This window comes from Pagrus pagrus (assembly GCF_965226575.1).
Source record: "Pagrus pagrus genome assembly, chromosome: 5".
NCBI classification, from domain to species: Eukaryota; Metazoa; Chordata; class Actinopteri; order Spariformes; family Sparidae; genus Pagrus; species Pagrus pagrus.
Genome location: NC_140189.1, coordinates 6,457,179 through 6,463,178, shown reverse-complemented (window position 1 = coordinate 6,463,178; position 6,000 = coordinate 6,457,179).

Sequence of the window (6,000 nt, the reverse complement as noted above, 5' to 3'; positions counted from 1 at the left end):
TAAGCTCACCAGGATCTCATAGATACCTGCCACCTGAATACTAGAAATTAAAGAAAAATACTTCTTCTGGTTGCCAGAAACACGGCTGGTAATGTCCCAAGGTCTCCTTCAAAACACCCGGTTCCATCGCCACAAACATGGCTTCAGGTGGCCTCGATTGCTGTGAAAAACATCTGGATTTGGTCACAATGAACATGGCTGGAAACATCTGCAGATCTCCTTAAGTGTATCCATTGGTGTCGAGCTTTTAAAGGCTGCAACGCAGACTCGAGCTGCAGTCGTCTGTTTGGCAGCTTCGTCGTCTCTAACTCCACCTCAGGATGTGAAGGTCAGTTAATAAACACATAACGTGAACGTTTCACACTCACAAACTTATCAGTGGTTTTCAGAAAAGGTCACTGCTAACATTATATGGCTGCTGCCAGGCTGTTTAAAGAAAGTGAGGAAACGTTTCTAGCTCCGACTCTTTTATCTGGATCCACACAAAAAAGTTAACAGGGTCTATTCCAGGCCGAGACTCATCCTTAATGCAAGTTAGGTGGAAATCTGCTCAGTAGTTTTTGTGTGATCCTGCTGACAAACCAACAAACGGACAGGGGTGAAGACAGCACCTTCTTGGCGGAGGTAGGAATCAAATATATCAATATTAAAGGGTTAAAAATGGGGCCTTATAAGTTATTTTACTATCAACTAAACTGCAGCAGTGAGTCAGCACGTAGGATGAGCACCGAGTTATATGGTTACCCCTGAGTCCTGAGCCTGTTGGCGTGTATGTGTGTCTATTAAGGTAGAAAAGCACTTTACTTTTTCAGTCTTATATTTCTCAAAACTCACATTTTTCGTGTTTTTAAAGGTATTTTCATGAACTTCACAGATGTCTACGTTCAGCTCTGAATCATAAAATGTAATTGTACAAACGCTGAAACCAAAGTGTAGATATGGTATTTCTGATGACTGAAAGTCTGAAAATATTGGATTTAAATGATCGCAGAGCAGCATACAAAGTCCCAGCCGGGGGGTGCGAAGCATAAGTGCAGTACTGAAATCTACTGAATTCGATTTTGTGATTCATTTTTTACCAGCGTGAATCTCACACTGATCTGCACTGATCTAACATTCAGCAGTCGTTTTCAGCTGTAACACAGCGCTCAAACTGTGCATCCACCTGATGAAACTCAGCAACAAGACCCGCAACTCTCTGGACCAAGAAAGAAGTCATCTCTGATGGTTAGTAAAGAGCCATTTGGTTCAAACAATCAGTAATAAACTCAGAGCAGCGGTTGAATCTGTATGTCGCCATCTCTCGTCGACACGCCGGCTTCACTCCTGACCTGTGACGTTGTGATCTCACCTGCAGGAACAGGTGGAGGTCTCTGTCAGGTCTGCTGGTGTCATGTAATCCCCCTCACAGATGAGACCGTCAGACGCCGCCGGCCTATTTTCTGCTCGCTGCTCGTCCTGATTGCCTCTGAGAGATCAATCAGCGCTCCGCCGCACCGCTCCGCTCTCTCCTCGCCGACACGCATCACATAAATAAACTCAAATTACTGGACGCGGCGTCCGTTTTCTGGCTTGTCTTGCTGGGAAAAAAAGACGGTCAGTTTTTCATAATCGCTCCATTTGACCGAGCTCACACCATTTTCCCCCATACAAAGGGCTGTGATTGTGCCCCGCCAAACACCGCTGTCCATTTCCAAGACAAATACTCGTGTTTTCTTCATATTTCTGGAGGTAATGGAGAGGCAACACAAAGCATTAGCCGCAGCTCACAGTCTGTATACGGTCATATTAAAGCGCCGGCCTTTTCTTTTTGCCTCTTTCACACATCCACTTTGTCCCAAACCGCTCAGATATTACACATATCAGAAAGCCATTTCAAACATTTAGCTTTCTGTAGACTGTTGTGCTTTGTGCCATTAGTTCAGTCAGCGGCCCTGAAAGTGGAAAATAAAGCTTTCAAAGCGGGGAAGTCAACACCTGTACACGCGAAACACAAACACAGGCTGTTTTCTTTTTGTCTGCTTGATTTTGGTGAAACCATCAAAACACCTTAACCCTTCGATATCTGTGCTGAAACCACCTTTTTCTTTTTGGATAAATGCTTCCCTCAGATTATGAGTCATCCTCTCAATTTATGAATTTGTACCCTTTAGTTTCTCATTTTGAGCCCTAAAATGATTTGCCATGCAGCCAAAGACTGTTGTATTGTACTGAGTGAATCAACATCGTGATTTAACAGCCAAAACCTGAAATACATCCGTGGATCGCAGTCAAGGATCAGAATAACAATGAATAAGAGAAATCCGTCGTGCGGGAGGCGAGGAAAAACAGAATGAAGGAGCGAAAAGTCAAGTTGAGGAAATCACTCATCTCAGCTCTGGAAATAAGAAATTAAAAGTCGACTAAATTCAATCAAGTTCTGAAGGAGAATTTTAGTTGCTCACCGTCTTTGGAAATAAATGACAGGAGAGGCCCTTTATCAAGTCTTATCAGTGTATGTGTCATGATGTTGTGGAGTGTTTGAGTTTGTACACATAAGCTTTATTAAAACGTGTAAATTCTACTATTTAAAATAAGACACAGTACGAGCGATCAGAACAACACCAGATCGAAATGAATTTATAACAAAAATCATGTTCCCAAAACAAAATGGCGACTGGTCCGTCCCTCACAGGAAAAACACATGAATTTCACACATGAAAACACAGTTTCCACAGGTGCTCCATATGACGCAGCATGTGATCTCATGCAAAACATTAGGAATTCATGTGTTTTGGATTTTACCGCCAAAAAGTCAGAATTACTTTCAGGCATGAACTCGGGTTTTTGTAAACAGGGTTTTCTTAAAATGAAAATGGAGAAGAGAAATCACCTCCATCCTACCAAAACACCTGAAAACACCCGAAAAAGCCGATCACATGACCATTCAGGTACACTGAGAATGTGTGTGTCGGTGTAAACTTTACTCGCTTACCTTTAGTCTATAGTTTGTACTGTATATTTGACGAGGTACGAGGGCTGTGGCGAAGTCATTTTTTCTGAAAACAGCACAATAATGATGAGGCAGTGAAACGTGTCTCTTCTTCACAGAATCATTTCATTGAATGTTTTCATTAGCAGCCATTTTGTTTCTCTGATCTATGATTGTATTTTATTTTATGTCCATTTGTGTTGTTCTAAACATAAACAATGTAACATCCAATCTGACGTTTTAATAAAGCTTATGTGTCGTTTTAATTAGCTCGCTTGGTCTGCTTTCTTCTTGGTCTTTTTTTAACATTTATTATTTTTAGAATGAACAGGAACATTCTGCTCTGAACCAAATCACGTGTATTATTTTTTCAATCTTTTAATTTGCTCAAATCCTTCACTGAGTTTTTATCATTAAACGTGAAGATAGAACCACACGCACTGCATGTCTCATTGTTATTAATTAATGTGTTTATTTTAAGTCCACAGGATCTCTGAGTGACTTGCTGTTTTTATTTAATGGCAAATATATGTATTATATTATTATATTATTATAAAGTATCAATTATTTCTTTATTCTTTCCATTATTGTTATTTTCTATATGTGTTGTGTATATTTAGACTGTTTCATAGTAATGTGTCTTTAAGAATTAATGATATAGAACTAAAATATGACGGATGGTGATGAAAACAGTCACTGAACAGACTAATTCTACGTGTTCACATCATCACACAACACCAGCGTCCATACAATAAACTGGTATTTTAACAACATGTTAATCTTGAATGCTGTTATAATCTGCGAGGCCTTTTGTTCGGCGCGTGTTCATCACTAATAGACTCCGTCGGCCTCTTCGTCTTCATCTGCCTCCGTCATTTCATCTGACTTCTCACTCTCCTCTTTAACCTACATAAGAAAATTAAAATCCTATAATTATCTTCAATTAACAGAAAGAGGGACATGCAGTGATTAAGGAAATCAAGTTCAGGGACTATTTTCATTATCTCCCCCCTCCCCTACATCCCCCCTCCTCCCCCTTTCTTTAACGTTCACCTTTAAGCTCACTGAACTGATTTTAATTAACTTTTTTTTTTTACTCTTTTGTTTCTCAGCTAATCGGAGAGAGGCCGTCCATTGCCGTGACAATGTTTGACACCAGATAAACAGTGTTTGGACAAGATGGACAGACAAAGGATGGGTTTGTATGGCTGCTGGAGACGTGGATGGATGTATTCATGCTTTTTTTTTTGATTAATTGAGACAGAAATATGATTAATTAATGGCCCGTGTCTTTTTATGTCTTTGGATTTTTGAACTCCCATCAACAGAGCTTCTCAAATGAAGCTCCATTCACTGCCAACTCTCAGATCTGCCAATTCTACCCCATGTTTAAGCTCAATAAGCTCTGAGTCACTTTTCCGTAAAGGGTGTGATGACTATCTGATGTGGTGGAGCATTTCTGTAACACTTCATCAAGTCTGATTTGAATTACTGTCATAAAGAGGCACAATAAATAACCTGTTTGGCAAAATTCACATTTCTACATGTGACATGATGCGTGGATGTACTTCCAGTGGAGCTTTAGTAACACACAGTGTTTGGTCCGTTTCTGACTCACCACGGCAGCGTATCTATTCTGTTGCAGCTCCGGCAGTCCAGATCCTTCCTTAACAGATATGCAAGGCTCCTATTTTTGCCGGATGCCGAAGCACGGTGCATCAATTCAGCCGAATTCAGCACAGGGCAGACAGGAAGTCAGACACCGAAACACCATCAAAACACCTTGTTAAGTTTCATAATAAAACACTGTCTTGACGCCAGCACAAAGATCTCAAAAAAGAGTCAAGTCCAAGCACTTCTTTTAATCCTTTGGTTGGGAACACCAATGTTTTGTCTGTTGTTGTGTTTATAACACATACATGTATAATTGCGATCGGGCATGATTGTGTAATTACCGCAGGAACTCCTTGGTCTCGTCACTCCAGCTGTCCGACAGTGCTGCATTGTGCTACACTCAAAAAACTTCAGCAAGGCACATGCAACCAGTGGAATTGTGGACTAACACCAGCGACGCCAGCGATCGACTCTGCTGGTTACTGAAGCAAATAATAGTCACTATGTACACCCTCTCGCTTGCCTAATGAACTTACATCATCACTTGACATGGTCCACATAAGGGTAACTTTATAACCTTCTCTGTGCTGCTGAGAAGGTGGAGGTAGGGCCGGGCAGGTGAGGGGTGAAGAGAGAGGGGAGGTGTGGCCGACACATGCTGAACTTCCACCACTTGTGGGGCTCAGTTTGGCATTTAGGTCCTTTAAATGTAGCCAGTGTGCTGTCATCAGATAAAGGCCCAGTCGCCTGGCGCTGGTACGCTGCAGCGGTCATGATGTTATGTTGTATTTCTTTCTTCTTCCCCCCTCACTGTTCGGGGCAGGAGAGGAGACCATCAGCCTGTTTTCTATCCCTGCCAGCTGCTTACAATATGAATACAACAGTATGTAAACTAATTAAATGGTCAACGTAACGGCTCGTTTAGAGTTAATATCCCTGGGAACTGCTTATTGTATCAAACACGCAGCATAATTCTATATTCTGACTAATAAATGATGTGTTTATTATGAGAAGCAGGGATGAACCAGGCTGAATAAGCAACCACACAACAAGTGCACTGTTAACATCAATCTGCTGGCTAATTAGCCGATTAGATAATCAGAAAACTTACCACTGCTTCACATCTCTGCAAACTGGACTGAAGTCCGTGATGAAGAAGACTGAGATGCCACTTAAAAGCTCTGGAGAAAGCTCCAGGTGAGCCTCGAGTGATGATATATTTAGTACTGGCGCAGGTTGATTTTCACATCTCAGTGAAATGAAAAGAATCAGTCAGTGTTTCTTTGTTTTGGCTGAAAACTTTCTCCAGTCATTGAATGAAATCATTTGTCATTGCAGACTCCTCTGCGTGTCAAAGGGACAGAATTTAGGATTTTAATTTCAGAGCAGAAAAGCGAGCAGTTGTTGTTTTTCTT